The sequence below is a fragment of the Hippocampus zosterae genome, chromosome 15 (assembly GCF_025434085.1).
Source record: "Hippocampus zosterae strain Florida chromosome 15, ASM2543408v3, whole genome shotgun sequence".
NCBI classification, from domain to species: Eukaryota; Metazoa; Chordata; class Actinopteri; order Syngnathiformes; family Syngnathidae; genus Hippocampus; species Hippocampus zosterae.
Genome location: NC_067465.1, coordinates 15841004 through 15864583, shown reverse-complemented (window position 1 = coordinate 15864583; position 23580 = coordinate 15841004). Strand labels below are relative to the sequence as shown.

The window sequence follows — 23580 nt, the reverse complement described above, 5'->3', positions numbered from 1 at the left end:
AATCTGTTCAAACCGTGTGTGCATCGATCATTTCCAAAAAAGAAGACAAATTACTGATGTTGCCCCTTGCTAAAAATAAATAAACACATAAATAAAAAGGCTGATGTGGTAATATATCAATAAAATGTTTTTGTACCTTATCTTTTACTTGATCGTTCACATTATTTTGTTGATTTGAGAATCTTACATTTATTGGAAAATTTCGATTCGCTAGGTGACTTTTTAAACGCGTTCCTGTTTACGCTACAGATGAACATGTTTCCGTTTGTATTTTGCGCCTCCGATGCATACGATTTCGATCACAATAGGAGCACGACTTCACTCTGACTTTTGACTTAGTGTTACACCTCTAGAAAGCACCCGCATTATCTGACAATAGCTGAGACCACCGCATGGATTCTGAAATGCGGCCATTTACTTGTAAAAGGCCACCCAAACTCATTGAGAATGGCGTGGAGAGGTGAAGAAATATGCCCTTCCTCCGCCATGTCACACTGCAGAATACGAGGATGTTGCCAAACTAAACAAGCTTCTTCCCTGATAAGGCGACAGGCATTTGTTAACGCGTCTTCAGAGAATTCCCGACACTTCCTAGTCCGAGACGAATCACGACGAAACACCATTGCTTGGATTTTTTCCAAATGAGCCTCAAGTGGCGCAAAAGTTGTGGGGAATTTCAAGGTTGCCGTAATATCGAAACTTTGAACAATGCGTGCATCAAACGGCAAGGTTGGCGGGAAACTGATTTATCATGGTTCAAAAGAAAATCGCAAGCACTTGTGAAAAGTGTTTACTCGCTGAGTGAGTTTGTTTGTTTAAAAACCCGACCAAAGAAGTATATGAGGATGTCAGGCTATGGTGCAGGTTGGCAAACAAAAATGCTGGGAAATGACAAGAAACTAAATACACTTGTATCATGCTAATCGCAAGACAATTCAAATTTGATGGACTGAAAATCGACAAGGGTGTCACGGTGGACGATTGGTTTGCCCGCCCGCCTCACAGTGCAGCAATGCAGGGTTCAAATCCGGCTCCGGTCTTTCTGTGTGGAGTTCGCATGTTCTCAGCATGCCTGCATGGGTTTTCTGCGGGTCGTCCGATTTCCTCCCACATTTCAAAAACATGCATGGTAGGTTGATTGAAACGCTCTAAATTGTCCGTAGGTGTGATTGTAAGAGCAATTTATTTATTTATATTTTGTCTATGTGTACCCTGCGATTGGCTGGCAACCAGTTCTGGGGTTCCCCCACCTGCTGCTTGATAAACTCCAGAGTGTGCTGGGATAAGCTCCAGCACGCCCGCAACCCTCCCGAGGATAAAGCGGATTCAAGTCAGGTCAAATGTATTATTTATTTATACAGCCCTTAATTAACAAAACGTCTCAAAGGCAGTAATGTTTCACACGTCATTACTGAGTTTGAGGTGTGGGGTGGGTGGGGGGAACAATGCGAGGAAGATGTTAATGATGTGACACGAGATCCATTTGCACAATAGCGAATGACGTCAGAGCCTCATCCCACTGATTTTAATTCATTTCCGAAACATGGGTGGGGGGGCGGTCTGGGGGGGGGGGGGGGAGAACATTTACTTGGAACATTCAGTAGCTTTGCCAAAAGTAAGCAAAAATGCTGCTTTCAAAGGTGGAGTTCATCTTAGCCATGCAGAAATACTTTGACGTTAACCCATCGATAATATAGCGCCTCAAAGAAATGTAATGGTTAGGAAAGGGTTCGAAAACAAATAGACAAACCGAACGGTGGCTAGGATAAAGCGCCTGTTTGTGTTGGCCCTTTCCAACCACCGCCCTGGCTCGGCTGCGGCTTCGCCTTTGGCCTCACCGCTGTGATAATGTGTCGCTCCTGACCTGCGGTCTTCCAGGACATGACGTGGGGTCATGTAATCACTCTTTTTCATTTCAGGCAAGGGTCTATATATTGTGCAAAAGAACACATCACAGTGATGAAAGGTTTTACAGTGTCAGTGACTGATGCGTCGTTGTGCTGCTTGCGTGCTTTCTTCACAAACGCTGCCTGTGCGGGAGGTGAGAACGGATCCCTCTGTGACTTCCCAAGAACAGCCTCTTTCAGAGATTCCTGTCTGTGTCAAATTCACTGGCTTTGATGTGCTTCAAGTTGCTGAACGGGAGGTTCAACAACACTTGGGCCTACACAGCATCCGCCATATATTATAGGATGTGCTTGTTCCAGGGTGTTCCGCTCGCCTGAAAGCAGTGTGGGGCAACGGCGTGAAGTCTAACATGATGCAACGCTCCCTTTCTCCTGCCCTCCTGTGTCCAAGGCAATTGTCACTCTCCGAAAGTGCAAGCAGTTCCAGTAAAGTCCCTCGGCTCTGCTCAGTGTAAAAGCAGAAGATAGATCAAAGGTCTTGCTCCTCTTTTGTTCGGCTAATGTCAGTTCAGATTGTCCATGGTTGCCGAAAATGGCTGGACGAGTTTAAACGGTGTCCCACAGGGCACTAAAAGGTAAAAATGGTCCAATTCTGAAGCTACTTCACCTATCTTGGGTCAGATAACACCCAACATCAACGTGGTTCTTGATCTGATATGCTCACAAAATGTGCCAAATATCCGCTTTCATAACAAGTGCAGTTGAGAATTGTGGAGCGGTGCGGTAAAATCGGAAACATACTGCTTTGATATTTGACTAAAGTGACTTCCATCTTGTGGCATCGGGAATTAAAATTGGCCGGGTATTTACTGTAATACTAAACACTGTGATACTGGTTGTAGATTGAGGAGGGGAATAAGTGATTGCATGAACAGAGTCATACCCAGTTTGAGATTTGACACTGTGCTAAATTGGGACCTCAGTCAAAATCAATCAAGGTTTTTTTGCTCCAACACAGAACAACTTGAAATGAGTGCGATACACCGACAATAGACTGGAACTTTTAGTTGGTATTCCACTGGAATGAGCTTGCTCTGATACTAAATTTGGATATCACCAAAATAAAAAGTGGCTTTGCTCTGAGTACAGGTCAGTAATTTTGTTCTTTGATTTCCAAAAAGTGCGTCGAAATGATTCCTCGATAACGACAATGAATTTACTCATCCTTCGCGGTAGTTGGTATTTGACATTCTGCTACATTCCGATTGGAAAAAAAGATCAGATTCATGATACAGAAAAGCAACTTGCTTTGTTGTTTGACAAGAATTGCGTGCCAGGCAAGTATAATGAGTTGACGTTTCACAATGTGTTGGATAGCAATCTCATACCGTATCAATGGGATTATTGCTAATATTTTGACTGGAAGGGTTTTGTGACCTCTTTGACACCAATAGGAAACGACAAACTCGCCAAGCGAGCCGGGTGGCCATTGAACTGCTCGGTTAAATTACCCAGCAGACAGAATTGTGTGGGTTTTGTTCAGCATTGGTATTACGTAACAAGTAAACATTGCGGCTGCGTCAAATTATGACAGCCCCCTCCCAGACACATACAGACAGACAATAAGGGCTATTTCCTCAAGGCACGAGAGCGGGCATTAAATCTTGAAACACAAAGCAACGTCAGCTGATAATCAGTGGGGGGTCCCATTGCAGGAAGAGGGCAAGGGTCGCGGCTCCTAGCGGGCCAGGTGTCGGCAGGATCTTCTCACAGAACACCGGTGCCCGAGACGCGACGTGACTCTCACGTCTCCTGTTCCCCCTGAGCCGCCAGCTTCATTACGGGAAGGAAACAATTGGATAACGGCTTCCCTGCATTGTGTGGGCAAATGGGTGCATATCAGGGAGTTGGAACTCTCTTGGGGCGCTCTCGAGGAATACCCTTCCAAAGACACAAATGATTACTCGGTTGATGTCAGAAATGTTACAGGACTGGTACCACAAAACATAGATTTGAAATCCAAAATATGACTTTTCCCCTTCAATGTAGTCATTGTGGACTATGCAAAATGTGACAGCCATAACACAGCCATTCAATGTTTTCCCCACATTCTTTCATTCACCCATCTGGTCATCAAGCAACGAGCAGAGTGAGTGATGATGACACCAGACTCGTTAGGGAGAGCCATGCATATGCAAACGCAACCTCAAGACCGCATCAGAGCTTTCAGCAGAAGTGTTGGTAAAACAAAACAAAAGTCAAAAAATAAAATAAAAAGAAAAGCTCTTGAAGAGCACTTGCCCATTGCGGCTTACTAGGCCGCCATCTTGAAAAGAAAAAGATCACATTTATTATTATTTGATCATATACTTGTTATTCTGTCATTAACTGGCTACCAGTGCAGCATGTAGTGTAGGTGGAATAGATGAGTTGTGACCACAAACAGCATAAGAAGTGTAGAAGAGAGACAAAATGATTGCCAGCATTTCACACTTTCCTGCATTTCGCGCTAAATTTCATTCAAGTTGTTCTTGTTTGGACAAAAGAAACACTTTTAGCTTATGCTGTCTTACTGTACCCAATATGAGCTGAAATGTCATCTTAAAAGTAAGATACATGCCAAATTGCGATATTTGGCATACCATTCCACTCCAACTACCTTGCCTTTGCCATTTGTTTGAAACTTTGTAGACAGTCAGGGATTAAGGAATAATTCGTGATTTTCTTAATGGCAGATCCCACAAGGATCAGCAGGCAAATTAACACTCACAGGTGTTCTGTGCCTTTTGGTCGACAGTTCAGCCTTGGAAGAGGTCTGTGGTCTCTAGCGTGCCACGTTGATCATACGGAGAAGCAATTTCCTCCAGTGCAACTTTAACTCATTTAATGAGAGTAGGTCAAAATGTGAATATTACAAAGTCTAATTATACTATTGCCTGGTATTTGAAAAGGGCAGCTCTACTCGTTCCTTCTTTTGAGGAACCTCCTTATGAGTCATTGACTCTTTGTCTTCAGTGCTGAAAAAAGCTGCTCCCCACCCCCACAGTGAGGAATTAAATAATTACTGAGGCACGCCAGGTTTCAGAATGAAAAGGGAGCACAAAAAATGCCTCTCGGTGATGTGGATGCTAATTGGGAAGATGTTTTTTCAAGGTTTCAAATTCTCAGGACATGGAGACAGCTGAAACCCAGGAGACTAACTTCACTTAAAACAAGGGCCCAAGCCTTTTTTCCCCCCCACAAAGCATGACACAATGAACTAAATACTGAGAATAGTACATTTCAGGGATGGGCAGCTTGAATGATGGAGAATGTCACAATTTTTTCATCAGAGCTACAGTAAGTCGAAAGCCAAGGAATAAAGGTGCTTCTTGAAACATAAACACATTTTAAAAATGAATAGGGAGCCTAAAATTGAACAAAATGCAACAGAAAACGTTTGATCTCCTCTGAGGGTCCGCTTAGTTCTCGGCACCTCCAGTAGCATCTCGTCCATAGACCTGAGGCACTGGGCAGGTATGCAGGGGTTGAGGAGCTCAGAGAGGTACGATGGGGCAAAGATTTAAATACAAATACACTATAATTTTAATATGAACTCTAAAATGTACGAGGAGCCAACAAAGGGAGGTCAGAATTGGGATTAGTGCTCCCTCTTACGAGCTCCAGTTAGAAGGCAATATTTTGGACCAACTGAAGAATCTTGGTGGAGGACTGCATGTCTAACTCCAAAATAAAGTGCATTATAGTAATCCAGCCAAGATATAATGAAGGCATGGATTACTGTTGTGCTGTTGGGAAAGGAAGGGCTTTATCTTAACCAGCTGACAAAGATGAAAGAAGCTGGATTTATCAACAGCACCGGATTTGCTGGTCCAATTTGAAATCACTGACCAATTTAAAGGTCAGAGTCAAGTAATTTTAGAAAATCCCAAAATAATATTTTTATGTCACAAGTAAAGTCATTTAACAAAATACACTAAATAAAGCATGAACAAATAATTTGTATTTGGTAAATTTGACAAAGCAATCGTTTTCCCAAAGTGAGATCGTGACTGTCACGTCGTGCCCGAAGCGACAGAATAATCGCTTCTTGCGCAACTAACTGGAGATAAGTGGATCCCCGAAATAGCAGACACAGAAAGGAATTTTGTCACAAAAGAGGAGATTTATTTTAACACAAAAATCCCCGTCTAAACGGACAACTGAAAACACTGGTCAAAAAGAGGACCAGGAAATAATAACGAGGCAATAGAAAACGCTTGCGAAAAAACGGCAAGGAGAAAGTTCTTAAGCAAAGCTAATAAAGCTAAAAGCTATGATGGCCAGTCCCTCCCACCCCCTCCAGCCCGCCCTGACAGCACTTGGTAGCTCCTTCAGCCAGAGACTGTTACACCCGCGCTGCAAGAAGGAGAGATACCGACGCTCGTTCCTACCGACTGCTGTCAGGCTGATGAATAAAAAATAACAATCATAATAATAATAATCATTAAATGATGTGAAGGAAAATTGTAAATAGTACTGCGATTTATCCATTTGTGTTCATATTGTATTTAATTGAAAGATGGTTGTTGGTTTTTTTTTTCTCTTTCTCCTTTCTTCTTTCTACATACATTCTTGCTGCTGGAGGCTGTAAATTTCCCCATTGTGGGACGAATAAAGGATATCTTATCTTATCTTATCAAAATACTATAATCACTCACCAGAGCAATATCAAGGAACGCAATAATAGACAATAGTCATTTAAGGTAGTATCAAGCAAGAATGAATAGGCGATAGCACTGACATGGCGTGGAATACTCCGGCAGTGAGTCGACTGCCGGAGCGCCTAAATATAGCAGGTGCAATCACCAACAAAAGGGTGGCAGGTGTGCAGGCGGCAAGCAAGAACGCCTGCCCCCTGCTGTCAAATACGGAACGTGACAGTGACGAGCGACAAACCCATAAATGTGACGTCATGCATTGTCGCTAGTACTGAAAGCACACGTTATAGTGTGTTGTATTCTACATTGTCATTGCTAAGTAGTTCTATTGCGTTGTCGGGGACTCTGCACATTATATTGGATGCATTGTTAGTTGCAAACTATTAAAGGTGATTCCATCCATGCTCTCATATAGTTTGAAATATTTTTGGACAAGATTACATCCATGTGCATGCATAATACAGTACTTGGAATCAAATGTTTTCATAAACAACAGCCAGTTATTAATTGATTATCACACCTACCTTTTTTTCAAATCCAGTTGAGAAAACATATGTCTTCAAAGTGCCTGGAACAATGAATGCTCATCGACACCGACGTGAAAATCGTTCCCTTGGCGAGAATGAATGTATCGTCCAATTTTCTGGTCCATTTACCAGCCCTATATTCATTTTTTTTTGGCCACCCAACAACTGTTTGCCTGAATGTGAAGAGTGCATCGCCACACAGCGACGAGGCATAACTCGATAACAATCGCAAAGAGCAGTTAACAGGTCAATCAACAATGCATTACAATGCCTGACTGGCGACTTGTCCTTCTGTAAATGACGTTACTCACTGGAGATTGCTGCACAAAAGCATTTTTGTTGTTAAGCGCGTTGCTATGGGTCGAAGTGATGGGTCCAGCGACACCGATGCGTTGATGCATGCGCCGGGCTCACAGAGCAAACCACGTGTCGGTGCATGTGCCGCTTCATTACGTCACGTGATTGACACATGAACTGCACCGGCGCAGTTTAGACTGCATCGGCTGCGTTGACACAGTCCAGGCTGCTAATTGACACATCGGCTGCGTTGACAGAGTCCAGGCTGCCAATTGACACATCGGCTGTGTTGACACAGTCCAGGCTGCTAATTGACACGTGAACTGCACCGGTGCAGTTGAGACTGCATCGGCTGCTTGGCACAGTCCAACCTGCGGCACTTAGTCCAGGGGGCGTCGACTCAGTGCAGGGGGCGTTGACGCAGCAAAAGCCCGCACAGTGTATCCTAAGCAAGTGCGTCTGGCGACACGATGCCGATTGCCGAAACAAGCTAGACCTTGTTTGCGTTATTAATGACACCAGTCATTAATATGTTAGGGAGGGGCCAGCCAGGCAGCCTCCTCAGCCAGGGTGCTCTGCACCTCCCACCTGAGACTCATCAGCTCATCACCCACCTGTTGCTCTGCTCGTTTGGACTGGTACAAATTGACTCACAGACCATTCCCCAGTGCTAGTTCGTGCCGTCGCCACACCAGTGGACTCTGTTGCCATCTCCTGCAGCTTCTTGTTCCTTGTGCGGACATTTTCTTGTGGACTCCTCGTGCTTCTCCCTGAGTGATTTTCTGAAGACTCTTAAATAAACTACGCCAAGTGTTGGCTTCACGATACCTGCCTGTTGTTGTGCTATTGGGGTCACATCCAAACCCTAACAGAATATGCTAATTGTTTTAGCCCTAAGTATAGTTTATGTTTGGCCAAGTGTACTGGACCCTTGACCTTTAAAACCCAAGTTCAAGACTGTTGGCTTCAGATGAGACATTAGGGTGCCCTGGTCAACACAGTGGGATGCACAAGAGCCACTGGAACCATGTTCCGTAACTTCTGTTTTCTTTTCATTGAAATTTAAGAAAGTCTTTGACATCCCCTAGACAAGACAAAAGTGGTCTTCAGAAGAACACATCCTTTTTTCACAGAGGGACATAGATCTGACTGTGATCCTCTAAGCAGTGCAAGGAAATATCATGTTTTCTTAGGATGGAAACAAAGGGCAACAAATACAGTGAAAGCAGCAGGGGACCCAAAATAGAACCCTGTGGAACACTATGTGAAAAAGGGGCAGAGTGGGGCAATCAAGGTTAACACAAAAAATCCTGTCAGCCAAATAGGATCGAAACTACTCTAGATCGACTTCGAATAGCCACCTGGTGCTGCAAACGTGTTGTTTTCTTCTCTCGAGTCAACAACAATTAGAATGACATTTGGAATACATATTTTGCCAAAGTTATGATGCAAGCTGGAACTCCTTCATTCCGCACATTGACAGCGATGCTCACTCATACATAGCTAGACAAGGAGTAGCTGCCTTCCAAATACGACTCCAACAAATTACTCAACAGACTCCAGAGAAATAACCTTGGGGTCGAATATGACATTTGTTTATTTATGAACGTCTAACAGTCGTGGTCAGACGAGCCTGACAAAAGGGGCATGTGTCTCCGAGTTGAACGGTTATGACACAAGGACCTTTCCAGATGCTTTTAGTGGGCGTCTTTATCAGCTGTGGGAAAGCGCTAGGAGAAACCTTGAACTATAATTTGAACATAGTACTGTGGGAGTTGCAGTGTGCTGCATACTCTGTTCTGACTAGTAATCACTCTCTGCCCACATTCTGACATCTCTGATGGTATTGTGATTGCTCATTTGGCAACAGGGGAAAATGTACTGTACTTTGCGATGACAAAACGGCACACTTGAGAGTAAGCGAGAGTGATCAGTCGGCCTTCCGCCAGCTGGCAGAACCATTTGGAGTTTGCCTATAGCGGCAAGGTGGGGTCCGGTGTACAAATTGGGCGGGATACAGTAGCATTATGCTATACGTGATCACGTGCACAAGGCAGTTTCCCAAAATAGACCGCATTGTTGACGATAGCGCTCAGGCTTCCTTTGTAATATGTTCTTTGAATGAACTGGGCTTCAAAACATGTACACACATTTCCCCAAAGGCTTTCCCTCCCCTCCCACATGGACAATAAAAGCAATCAAAAGATGACTTGAATTCATCAAAGTTCTACGTATTAACAACGCAATCTGCACTCGGGTATGTTCCTGCACTATGTCATGAATGTATCAAACTCCAAACCGCGCTTGACTACCCCGAGCTCCATAATCGCAAAATCTCACTTCTGAGCCTCAGCGGACACTTGCTGAAAACATTCATTTAGTTGGCAGTTACTTCAATAAATCACAAACAAGACAAAACGATTCTGGCTCTTTGGACTTGACGCAATAAGCTTTACTTTAAGTGAGTGGCCCGGGGAAAGTACTTTTGATGTGCAAAATGGAAGAGTTGCCTTTATGCTGGAGCCCCAGGTTCACCCTTAGCTTGATGGAAAGGTTTAAACCTTGTTACTGGAATAGTCCCAACCAGTACCAGGCACCTCTTTACAGGGGATTCTTCATTCACTGAGATTTCAGTTTTGGGAGAGTTTTACATTGATCTCATGCTCAGGAAATTCCGACTTCACTCTTAGGCTGGATTTAGAAGAAGTCTAAGTGCCCAATTTTGACATTTAATGCCAAGATCAGATTTAAGATCCATGTCTACTTATGTATCTACAGTATATATATGGGCCAAAGGCCCACCTTACCAGCCTTCCGCAGGAACTAGCTGATGAGCCGCCCGGATATATATATAGCTAGTATATATATATATATATATATATATATATATATATATATATATATATATATATATATATATATAATCGCCCATTTCAGCTTTGTTCCAGTAGCCCATTTTTCATCAAGGTGCTCTGGTTCCCCAGCACCTGACGCAGACCTTGTTTGGCCGGGCGACGTGTGAGCCGGCATGTCATTCATTTTATTGTCTCGCATCATTGTATGAGGTAGGCATTAGCATGAAGGATCTTGTCCAGATCGCAGTCCAGAAATGTCCAGTGCTGGGAGCAGCAAGGATACTGCGGAGAACCCTCAAGCTTCCTGGCCTCTGTTAGAGGACCCGAGCTGAATGAGTGACAGACACCACCCGAGGGGGGGTGAGAGGAGGACTTTTTAAATATATATATATATATATATATATATATATATATATATATATATATATATATATATATATATATATATATATATATATAATCAGCCTGCCATGCATGTTTTTAGAATGTGGGAGGAAACCGGAGGACCCAGAGAAAACCCACGCAAGCATGGGGAGAATATGCAAACTCCACACAGGAAGGCCGGAGCTGGAATTGAACCCGGTGTGTGTGTGTGTGTATAACCTTCAGAGTATATAAAAGGTCAACTATAAAAGGAATGAATGAATCATAAGAGCCACCTTCACTCAATGACAGTCAGTGAAATGGTTGTGTTGATAAATGGAACAATGATGTCCAGCAGAGGGCAGTAATGGATCATCATTCAAATAAGGTCTCCATTTGAAAGGTCAAGCATTGTTGGGGCCCTCCCACAGGCAGTAGTCATTTACAACCCTGCTTTTATGAATCCACTTTTATTTCCCATCTTGAGATTCAAAAGAATAAAATTCTACTGTGACTTCAAAGGCAAGGGGAACAGAAAGATTCGATCAAGCCTGTGGAATACCTGCTTGAAAATATTTTTTTTCCAACAGCGGCACTGTTTCCATGAAATAAAAATCATGCAAATTTGTCATCTCTTACTAACATATGCGCATATATTGCATCATATCTCAACAGAGGACAAGAATCAAAGAGGACACACATCAATTATTATTAAATGCACGTAACATTGAAGAGTATACACCTGTATCATAAAGCTATACAACAGATTAAGAGTCACCCATAGTAGTAGTGTTGGTATAGTCAGTTGGGATAGGCTCCAGCACCCCTGTTCAGGATAAGCGCTGTTGAAAATGGATGGATGAATGAGAAAAAATACTGTCTGCAGGGCGGCATGGAGGTGACTGGTCCGTATGTTCAAGGTTCAAGTCAACTTTATTGTCAAATGTGCTATATGTGCAACACACAGCACAGATGAAATCTTTCCTCTCAACCACAGGAGAGAAAGGAGCTGCTGCGGGTGCCCACGCCGCCATCAACAGAACAGTTAACATAAAAATTACAAAATAATACAACACAACACATAAGACAGGGACAGTCATGCAATCATAACCACATTTTCTGCATACATTGTGTTGTTTGAAGCAGTTATAGATGAAAGAAGAGAGAATCAAATTATCTTTTCACTAGTGGATCAAAGACGTCATGCTGAAAATGTGCATGTCTGCTACGAGCTAAGTTTGACAGCAAAAAAGAAGCTGTCTGGCTCATTGTTGAAAAAGATTGGCTCACATCTCCTGTCCCATGTAAATCCGCTTCAGTTCCAAGCAGCAACTCCCAGTACCACATACGAATCTGCGTGCTGAGCTGACGCTCCTTTATTCTCATCGTCGGCTCCAAAAAAACATCTATCCATCCAGCCACAGACTGTCCAACAGCACTGACATTTCCGCTGTACAAAACGGGTGTGAACAATGCTACCCATTACAGGCCCAAAAACACAAACACCCCAGGGCTGTTAAGCACCGAGTCAAATGGCGCCGACATTCCTCCCGATCAAAATCTCCACCTCATAGTGCAGAGGTGCAGCATTTGATTCCGGACTCCGGAGTTGATATGTTGTCAGGGTACCCTGGTTTCTCTATATTCCCTCATACTATAAGCACAATTTGTTTATTATTCTGGCTGCAATTTGTAGTTGCGTAGAACTGCACTAAATCTGAAGTCACATTTCCACCCTCCAGTTTCAGGAACTTTAACCGGTAATTCTGTGGGAACATAAAGGCTACAATCAGATAAAGTGTGTTCAGTCCGGCAGAGTCCCACTTCAAAGGTTCCTGGGCCTCTCTAAAGTAAAGTAAAATAAAATTTAAAAAAAAAACAGGACAATAGCTTTCTTGGGGCTACAAAGGGGCCGCAGGGCCTCAAGTGGGCGCTTAATTTCCAGACTGTACGTCTCTGGCTCCCGTAGTCCAACATAAGACACAATAGTGATTCTTCTAAAGTTCCTCGTTTAGGGGGAAATCTGTATGACTGTCCGTCAGTCCTTCTATCCGTCCACATATCTACATACACTAGGCGTGTAACTCATTTCACATTGTGGGCCACATACGGCCTTGGTAGATGTGAAGTGGGCCGGACCATTAAAAATTATACCATACCCTGCTATAAATAACCAAAATAATATGTCTTTCCTTTGTTTTGGTGTAAAGAAGCACAAGAACACGAGGAAAATGTTGAAATTTAATGAACATATCTTTCACAAAACATTTCATGAAGCACTTAAGATTTCCTTAGACAAATGTGCAATTTATTTTTATCATTCATATATGCATTGCAACTGATCCCACTGACTGTACAAAGGTACAAAACCTTAACAAGTAATTGGTATATAGTATAGTAATACACTTATAGTAATACACTTTTAAGGTTAAACGAGATTTATAAAGAAAATAATTTTAAAATCATTTACACAAGCATAGAAAGTCTAAATGTAATCCCTGCCTACACCTTACAAACTAAGGAGAGTGCTACATGTGGAAAGAATAAAGTATTCACATGTCCTTGATAGCCGTCTGCTGTGTTGGGTCTGTCTTAGTGACAGACTGAGGCTGCTGTTGTCTTCTTCTCTGATCAAAACAATGTTGTCTTTTCCTCTGATCAAAACAATTCCTTGACTTGCACCGTATTAAAAATATTCATTCCATGTCTTTCATGCATTTTTTCCCCACTTTTAAATTATCCTGCGGGCCTGATGAAACCTCCTCGCTGGATGGCTCCGGCCCGCGGGCTGTATGTTTGACACATCTGACACACAATACGCGGAGAATAAACACCGTATAGTTTCAGACACAGTACACTGTGCCATCAGAAGCAAAGTTCAGGCACAGAAAAAAAAAGAACAAAAACAAAAACATAGGTGAAGCGAGGACCTCCACTGTCATAGCTGTTTCTACACGGTACAGACTGACTTTTGAGCTTTTAATAAGATGTTCACAAAGGCTGTACATCAGGAAATGGAATGTGGGTTAATCTTTCTGATGAACACAGATCTGAAATCTATTTCTATTATTTTTCTTCTTATTATTATTTTATTACTATTATAGAGAGACATTCTCCCTCAAAATGTTGGTCAATGTCAATTTTGGAGGTTTCACTGTGCATTTGCACAGAAGAAAAAGCCCCCAAACCTTTCTGTTACTCAGTGAGCAATGTCGACTTTAAAGGTTTTTTTCCCCCCCACAGAAATATGCTTGAAGTGTGTTGACAGGATGCATTTCTGGCTCATACAATTCGTCACCTCACCCCAAGGAATTATGATACAAAAAAAGTCTAAAGAGATTAATTTTCTACAGGCTTAGCAGAATAACATTATTATTAAGACCCACATTCATTTTGCACTACTTGCAGGGGAGTCAAAGGGAAAACTCAGAATTGCTGTGATGTGCAGGATGCAGGAAACTGAAGCAGCAATTTAGTTTATTATAGACAGTCTTGAGAAAAAAGATGGTGACAGACTCTGGATAATTGTACAGGCAGAAACTACATTTGGCCATCTATCACCTGTGTGCCCGCCGTTCTGTTTAAAAAGTGCAGGAGACTGACAAGTTTTGAAGCAATTGAGGCAACTGATGAACTATTTGGCTGTGACGAGACTTGATTCCATCTCAACTTGGTTGCTCTCCAAAGCAGTTGTTCGCAAACATTTTTGAAAATCAGACTGCAATACAAACAAACAAACAATACAAACAAATCTGGGGCTTCATCAATTTATCATTTTTCATGAAAAGATGATATAAACATGTGGACAGCAGTTCTTTAGCACTCTATAAATTAAACAAAAAACACATAGATACTATCCATTCATCCATTTTCTGATGTGCTTCTCCTCATGAGGGTAGCAGGGTGTTCTGGAGCCAATCCTAGCTGTCTTTGGGCAGTAGGTGGGGTGCACCATGAACTGGTTGCCAGCCAATCGCAGGACACGCAGAGACGAACAACCATCCATGCTCACTCTCACACCTCGGGACAATTTAGAGGATTCAATCAGCCTGTCGTGCATGTTTTTGGAATTTGGGAGGAAACCAGAGTACCCGTAGATAACCCGCATAGGTTTTCGCACAGGGCGAACATTCAAATTCCACACAGGAAGGCCGGAGCCGGGATCGAACCCTTGACCTCTGCACTGTGAGGTCGATGTGCTAACCACTGGACCACCGGGCAGGTATACTTTCATCTCAGATATGAAGAACTGGACAGCACCAGGCAAGGACATGGTCCACACCTACTGGCTAAAGAAACTCAGAGCACTCCATGAGCGCCTAGCAGCACAAATGAACCAGCTGCTGAGGGATGGGACTCACCCAGGATGGCTAACCGAATGGCGAACGATCCTGATCATGAAGGATCCCTCAAAGGGTGCAGTTCCATCCAACTATTGGCCAATAACCTGTCTTTCCACAACATGGAAGCTCATGTCAGGCTTCATTGTGGCTAAGATAAGTGGACACATGGATCAATACACGAGCGAAGCACAGAAGGGCATTGGTATAGATATAAGAGGAGCCAAACATCAGCTCCTGGTTGACAGAACAGTCACACAAGACTGCAGGTCCCGGCGTACCAACCTGTGCACAGCCTGGATTGATTACATGAAAGCCTATGACTCAATACCACATAGATCAGGGGTGTCCAAACTTTTTGCCAAGGGGGCCAGATTTTATGTGGTAAAATGTCGGGGGGCCGACCTTGGCTGACATTCTTTACATTGAACAACAATATTGTTCAGCAAATTTTAGTAAGCCAGTCTGTTTCACATTTCCATTTTTATTTTAATTTCAACAATCTTAAGAATTTCTTTTGGTTCATTTGAAACGGGTATATCACATGCAACTGCTTATTCACTTGACTTTTTCTTAAACAGAAGTCTCCTGAGTGCAAATTGATTGATTTGAAACATAAAATGTATCACCATGACTTTTCAATAGTCACAAAACCTTTGACTCGAACAACAGGGAAATGAACAAGCAATACACATATCCACAACTGCAAGGATCATTTGAAATATGACATATCAGTCAATATAAACATGGAGTGATGTCTTGTTAACTAGTGAGTGATGCCCTCTAGTGTCTAAATGCTATTACTCATTTAGTGAATGCTATTACTTATTTAGCCACTTGAGGGAAGCAGTACTCTATGAAACATCACTCACCAGTCTACGAGACCTCAGTCAATGCAACACGTGTTCCATTGCGCCCAATCTGCGGGCCAGACGGCACTGATTTTATGACAGGGGCTGAGGGCCGGATGAAATTCGACCGCGGGCCGGATTTGGCCCGCGGGGCGGACTTTGGACATGCCTGACATAGATGGATCACTGAATGCTTGGAGTTGTATAAGGTGAACAGGACCCTAAGAGCCTTCGTTGCGAACTCGATGAGGATGTGGAAAACCACACTTGAAGCCAATGGCAAGCCACTTACCCAAGTGTCCATCAAATGTGGCATATACCAAGGTGATGCACTCTCCCACTGCTGTTCTGCATAGGACTGAACCCCCTAAGCCAAGTATTCACCAAGACAGGCTATGGATACCGCCTCAGAAATGGAGCTACAATCAGTCACCTCCTCTACATGGATGACATAAAGCTGTATGCTAAGAGCGAAAGGGACATAGACTCCCTGATCCACACAACCAGGATCTACAGCAGCGACATCAGGATGTCATTCAGGCTTGAGAAATCGGATGGTGACTAAGAGAGGAAAGGTAGTCCACACTGAAGGGGTCTCACTCCCTGAAGGAACAATAGCAGACATTGAGGACAGCTACAAGTACCTTGGTATACCACAAGCCAATGGCAACCTCGAACTGGCAACAAGGAAAGCGGCTACGGCCAAATACCTCCAGCGAGTGAGGCAAGTCCTAAGAAGCCAGCTCAATGGCAAGAATAAGACCCGGGTAATAAACAGCTATGCCCTGCCAGTGATCAGATACCCTGCAGGAATAGTAAGGTGGCCAAAGGAAGCGATCCAGACCACGGACGTTAAGACCTGAAAGCTCCTAACCATGCACGGAGGGTTCCATCCCAAAGTAATCCTTTATATATATATATATATATATATATATATATATAGAGAGAGAGAGAGAGAGAGAGAGAGAGAGAGAGAGAGAGAGAGAGAGAGAGAGAGAGAGAGAGAGAGAAAGAGAAAGAGAAAGAGAAAGAGAAAGAGAAGAGAGAGAGAGAGAGAGAGAGAGAGAGAGAGAGAGAGAGAGAGAGAGAGAGAGAGAGAGAGAGAGAGAGAGAGAAAGAGAAAGAGAGAGAAAGATTAGCAAGTTTCGCTAAGTTTGCACTCAATACAGCATCAAATCCAGCTGAGTCCATAACAACAGCTCAGTGGAATATTGTTGAACACATCTATGACTGCCAATTTGTGTTGTCACTTCATGGATCCAGCGATTTTAGGTCAGTAAACACCGAAGCGCCAGTCATCGCTGCTGTGTTGTTACATTTGAGCCACCTGACAGCGAATCCCATCAATAAAAGCCACCACAGGAGCATAAGTCCTGAGCTCCACTGTGCAGTCAAATGTTCACTGGTTGACATTGGATCGCACGTCTACAGCGATTTTTCACCATCACCGAAAGCATGGAAACAGAATTGATTGAATAAGTCACTGTACAGGATGGTGTGCACTTAGCAATGCATTGGCTTAATTTGTGAGGCATGCAGCTTCTCGCAGGATCAGTTTATGCTTTACTATAAGCTGTTCATCACTTTTAGGGGTGTGTTAATTGTTTCCCGAAATTTGTGGCCTTACTGGATCCTCATCCCTCGCAAATAGAAGATGGCGTTTCCCAACAAGAACAGTGGTAGTCACCGTTTTTCTGTTGCTGTTATTTGGTTGGATGTTCGAGGTGAATGGCCTGATGTGTGGTGAGAAATCGCCACCTGGAATTTAGGATTTTTTTTTTTGTCAGTCGCTTTGTATGTGGCGGGCATTAGTGCCTAAAATGTAAAACTAATTCTCTACAACCAATGACAAACAAACAACAATGTGTTTTAAATGATGAAAAGGTACCAATACATCCACCTGGACCTGTGCAAAATACTCAAAGCAATTTTTATACCTTCAGTCTTGACATCTGGAATCCTAAGAGTAAAGAGAGAAAGCCATATGAATAAACAGTACACAGTGTTGCTCTATCTCAGAGCCAAGGAGGACCAGTCGACATTCTGGCACAGCAGACAGTAATGGGTCATAAACCCATCACTAGTAATAAATCTAAATGCAGCGTATCAAATGGTTTTAGAAGGGTCCAAAAGTACAGCATGAGCGATCGTGTAAATGGTTTATTTGTATCAAATGAAAGGTGACACAATCAAGTTTGTTTTCCAAAGAGTGTGCGAGATCCTTTATATCCTTCAAGGTTGCTGCCCGGGTCTAAAACCTGACTGGGAAATGTTGAGCAAGAACGAACAAACTTATCAGATGTTCACACCGAGGAATTTTGAAAGTGGCCTGTAATTAGTCACTTCATTTTACTGACCTCCTTTAGGAAGAGGAGCTACTCCACATAAGCTGTGCTTCATCGTGTGCATATCCATTCGGTTGAAAAGGGTCAAATTCAAACTGTGCACTAAGGCAGCAACAATAATTGTTGGAGTAAGTGCTACAAGCTGTAAAATCAGTCAGCCTTGATTGCCTTCCGAGATGTTTACATAAAATAAAAAGAGAGCATCAATACACACTAAACTATTGTGTCCCGTGTTTATTGACATAAATATAGAATTGTGCATCCGGGCCAAGGCTCTGGGAGCCAATAGGTGCAGGATTAAATGTTGGAAATGGGTAAATGTGGTTCAGGATGAGGATGGGCTCTTTAAGTTAGAATTCTTTGTTGTCCAGAACTTTGATGTACGTCCGCAGTATGATACAAGAAAAAAAAGGATCATAGTGAGATGGTTTAGCTTTCCGGATTTAAAGAATCGTCAATGTGTCTTGTGGCAAAAGCCTTGTTCCAGGCAAATTTCCCAAATGTGCAACACAGAGCAATTTCAGGCAAGCACCATTTTTTCCCCTTTCTTTATGCTTAAGTGTTTTGAAAGTGCATTCACTTTCAAGCCGTAGAGTTACAGGCATTAACAACATAATTTAAAGCTATATTCGGAATCATTGAATGGATATCACTCAGGGTCAAGTTATATAAAAAGCTCTGATCCACCAAGTTCTCAAATGTCATTTTAGCCATAAAACACAGTTTCCATATTTCTTGCTCAATATTCCTGATACAGGCAATTGGGCAGTGGTCACTAAGATTTAAGGGGAAGAACTCAGGAGGATTTAAAGTTACGTGGCGTCTTGGTTAAAATGAGGTCCAATCAAGTGGCCTTTGCAGGCTTAGCTGGATGGCCCTCGTTGGGGCAGAAATCACTTTTGTGAGCTTTGGGTCAGAACACAGGCAACCATCAGACACTTTGCGAAGCCAACCAAGGCTCTATCATTATAATAATTGTTCAAGGTGGCACGGTGGTCGACTGGTTAGCACGTCCACCTCACAGTGCAGAGCTACAGAGTGTATGGAGTTTGCATGTTCTCCCCATGCCTGCGTGGGTTTTGTCCGGGTACTCCGGTTTTCTCCCACATTTCAAAAACATGCATAGTAGGTTGATTGAATGCTCTAAATTGTCCCAAGGTCTGATTGTGAGCGCAAATGGTCGTTTGTGTGCCCTGCGATTGGCTGGAAACCAATTCAGGATGCCCCCTGCTGACTGCCCGTAGAAAGCTGGGATGGGCTCCAGCACACCCGAGACCCAAGATAAACAGATTAGAAACTGGACTGATGAATCAATTACTGTTCATTTTACCTGTAGTTAATTCCAGACGAATGCTCAACTACATCGTCTGGTATCCACTGCCGTTTTTAATTTTAAAGACGTTGAGAAACAATATTCATTCGGAAAGAAAAATGAAGTGCCACTTCTTTGATTTGGTAAATACCCGCTTTTGTCCGAGTGCACACAGATTTTGTCCTGAAAGCCTTTAAAGAGAAGCACTTCACACGCGCGCGCACACACACACACACACACACACTCACGCCAAGAATGGACTGGCGCGCCGAAAAGAAACACAAGTGGTTCTTCTCCAGTGACGTAGCATTGAAAATTGACAAGTGCCCCGTTCCATCCGTGGAGATATCGCACGTCATATTCATGTGATGCGGGCAAACAATGGGCCTGTAGACGTTGCGCCATTGTTTGTGTAAATCTCTTCAGATTTATTTGGGGATATGTCGGGCCCTAATTGGTCTGAGCGGGACTGAAGCCCTTTATTGTATCGTGAAAAAATAGACCAACAGTGGTCCCACACATAAGACCAACTGTACATCCAACAAAGGGGGGAAACAAGCTTTTAAATGTCGTGACGGCGTCCTTTGTTAAGTTTTGCGATGAGTGTGCGGCCTAAGGTGATCTCAAAGGGAGTGATCGTGTGACAAAACTCCGTTCCAATGCAAGAATATTGATCCAGCTAAGGTCGGGCTGCAGCCTGTTTATTGGTATCATTACGGCGCTAGATGATGATGAATTCGAGGGGAACATTTCATTGTATGTTCACTCTCGTTTGTTATGGCTCCTTTGTCCTTTGTTTGCAGTGCATTTTATGACTCCCTTGGTCCAGGTGTCCTTCACACAGATCCTATCACTTCTGAAAACTTGTAGTGCTCGTCATTAAAGTGGCTAAATTTGTTCGCAGGGGTGCTATTAAAACCCTATCAAGGTTGCAAAAATTTATTCACACCCCTGATGGTCTCATTTTAACCTTAAAAAGCCTGAAGCTGAAAATAGTTTGATAGATTTTTGCCCATTGGTATTGCTTTACTGTGTATGTTTCACATTGCCCTTTGCCTCTAAATCTAAATGTACAAACTACGGTACATGGAAGCGACATAGAACTATCAATTCTGCTTTTACAAAAATAATAAGTCTCAGGTGCAATTGACAATGTCATGAAGGTAATTAACGCTTTCAGGGACAGCGGTTACTTCAGTGGACATCTTATCATGTTATCAGATTACAGGGTGCATGAAAGAGTTGATTGAACAACACTCCCTGTGTTGAGGAGACAAACTTCGCAATTTGGCGAATTCAGATCCGTGAGTCCCCCAGGATGGGATTCACGGCTGACTCTGCCATGACCCTGAACCTTTTCAAATGGCTCTAAATACTTCCATGATGACATTTTTAGGCCATATGTCATGAACAAATTCAGTGTTGTGACTAGTCATCTGGGAGTCCGAGGAACATCTTTGTAGGTCACTTACATGAGTCATAAAGTTGCATCATCCAGGTTTTAACCACAACTGCAGAAAAGGGATGTGAAGCAAAACTCTCTCAAGGCAGAAATCCTGCAGAAACAACGGTCGCAGGAGGCAGGGGGTGCTACAGCCGATACCAGCTGAATTCAGGCGGAAGGAGGACTACACCTCTTGACCTGGTCACCAGTCAGTCACAGGGCACAGACAGAGACGAACAACCGCTCACACCCACATCCACACTGTCACTAAGTGCGAACCGATTACACGCTGCCCGCAACACAAGTCAGGCGAGTGGACCACCAAACCATCAGCGAGACAATAAAACTCAGAAGAATTTTCAACTGTTACCAAACAAGTAAGCTAAAATTAGTTTATCTTCTTCTATTGCTTCTTTCATGACTATGCTTTCATTTTTTTTTTTTTTTGGTATTGTTTTGTATCAAGGCGGCGGTCGAGTGGTTAGCGGGTTGACCTCACAGTACAGAGGTCGTGGGTTCGATCCTGGCTCCGGCCTCGCTGTGTGGAGTTTGCATGTTCTCCCCGTGCCTGCGTTGGTTTTCTCCGGGTACTCCGGTTTCCTCCCACATTCCAAAAACATGCATGGCAGGCTGTTTAAACACTCCAAATTGTCCCTTGGTATGAGTGTGGATGGTTGTTCGTCTGTGTGTGCCCAGCAATTGGCTGGCAACTGATTCAGGGTGTCCCCCGCCGACTGCCCGAAGACCCTTGTCAGGATAAAGAGGATCAGAAAATGAATGGATGGATGTTTTGTATCATATTGCCTTGCACTATATCTGACATCCGGTTTGGAGGAACAGAGTCTTGATTGTCGGTGAACATACGTTTTTTTTTTTTTTGTGCAGACAGCTGTATTGCTCATCTGAAATACACTACAGACACACACACACACACACACACACACACACACACACACATTACGCAAGAGCGGTCAGAACACACGGATGGCTTTTCACACATGAACAAAATTGGTTCCTCTTTAACTGCGTAGCGCACGTGAGGCAATTACTCAAAGACAAAAGCAATAGCAATGATTTGTGATATATATTTATTCCTTTACTGGAAGCAGTTCCATCATCTGCATGTGCCAACATCTGTTGTGGAATTCCATCCACTTACTTTGTCACATGTAGAATCCTTGTCAGATCTCGAGTGGAATACACATGGTCACAAAGTGGAATTAATCAGTTGAGCGTCTCCTAAAGTGGGCTGCGCCCGCTGCCGTGCCATCAGCTGTGCCCAAGTGGGTGATGATTTCCACTGCAATCAATTTGACTTGCCTGGCTAAGATAGAGAAAGGATCAACTAAAGTCCGGCAGTTTGAAATGCTTGGAGAAATCAGAACGTATAGCACAACAATATGGGTGCAATGAAAGTGATGCGCTGCGGAGCGATCAACGGCTTCAGTCATCAGTGCCAGCGGGTCAGCCAAGACAATTTGTCCCAACCTCTGTTCCGGAATGAGTTACGATTACCGCACAATGGAAGCACATATGTTGATTAAGGGCAGTCGGAGGTGAGTGCCCCCTGGTGATCTCATTTAGAAGTTAGATCATAAAATTAGATCTAAGCAAACATCTCATTAAAGATGTCTTCTCTCAAACAATCACAGCGGTAATGAATTGGTAATTGCTTGACACAATAAATCCCAGAGCGCTTTTGCCAGCAGCTTTTGAAGGCGATTAAATCCTTGAACAATGACACCCGCTATCTGGGAGTACTTGAGGTGGGCTCCAAACCTCTTGCCATAAAGTATGCGAAGTCATTCAAAAATCGGTGTACATCTGCAAGTGAAATAATAAAGAGTTGTATGGCACAATTGTGAGGGGGCATCAGGTAAGGACTGCAAAAAAATGTCTTCCAAGAAAGTAAAAATAAAACAAAAACAAAACTTGCTTTTGGGAAACAGTAATTTTTAGTTTAAATTAAAAATGAATATTGATAAGCATGTTTTTCACGAGAAAGCGAGTTAACATTTGAGAAGGTTACTTAGGTAACTGCGCGTTGGAATTGCGCCATATCACCATAGATGGAAATGCAGGCACTCAAGGTCTTATACAGTGGAGGGAGGGGCACGTCATGGCAGGCGTATCACCGGATGCCATCTCAGCCACGCCCCAACAACACACACACACACACACACACACACACACACACACACACACACACACACACACACACACACACACACACACACACACACACACACACGCACACACACACACACACACACACATGCATGGTAGGCTGATTGTACAGTCTAAATTGTCCCCTAGGTGTGAGTGTGGGCGTAAATGGTTGTTTGTCTCTGTATGCCCTGCAATTGGCTGGCAACCGATTGACGGTGTCCCCCGCCTACTGCCCGAAGACAGCTGGGATAGGCTCCAGCACCCCCGCGACCCTAGTGAGGATAAAGCGGTTTGGAAAATGGATGGATGGATTATTATTATTATTATTATTTTAACCCATTTAATCACACCAGTCACATTTGTGAAGGACAACAATGATTTAATTTACAGGGCTCTAACTTTTTTTTACTGATTACTTAAAAGGGCTACCAATGACACCTGATTTTGACTTTTAAATGTCTGGGAAAAAAATGGGATTAAATGGGTTAAGAGATTCAGTCAATGGAGCTGGTATAATTGTCTACTTGAGC

General features: G+C 43.2%; 1 protein-coding gene across 2 annotated transcripts in view; it reads right to left on the bottom strand.

Annotated features, from left to right (window-relative positions):
* Positions 1-23159, bottom strand: part of greb1l (GREB1 like retinoic acid receptor coactivator) — a 202917-nt gene extending 179758 nt beyond the window's left edge. For both annotated transcript variants that reach the window (XM_052088351.1, XM_052088354.1), the window contains exon 1: positions 23044-23159. The gene's annotated coding sequence lies outside the window, so the exon portion shown is untranslated. The remainder of the gene's footprint in view (positions 1-23043) is intronic.
* Between the last annotated feature and the right edge of the window lie 421 nt (positions 23160-23580).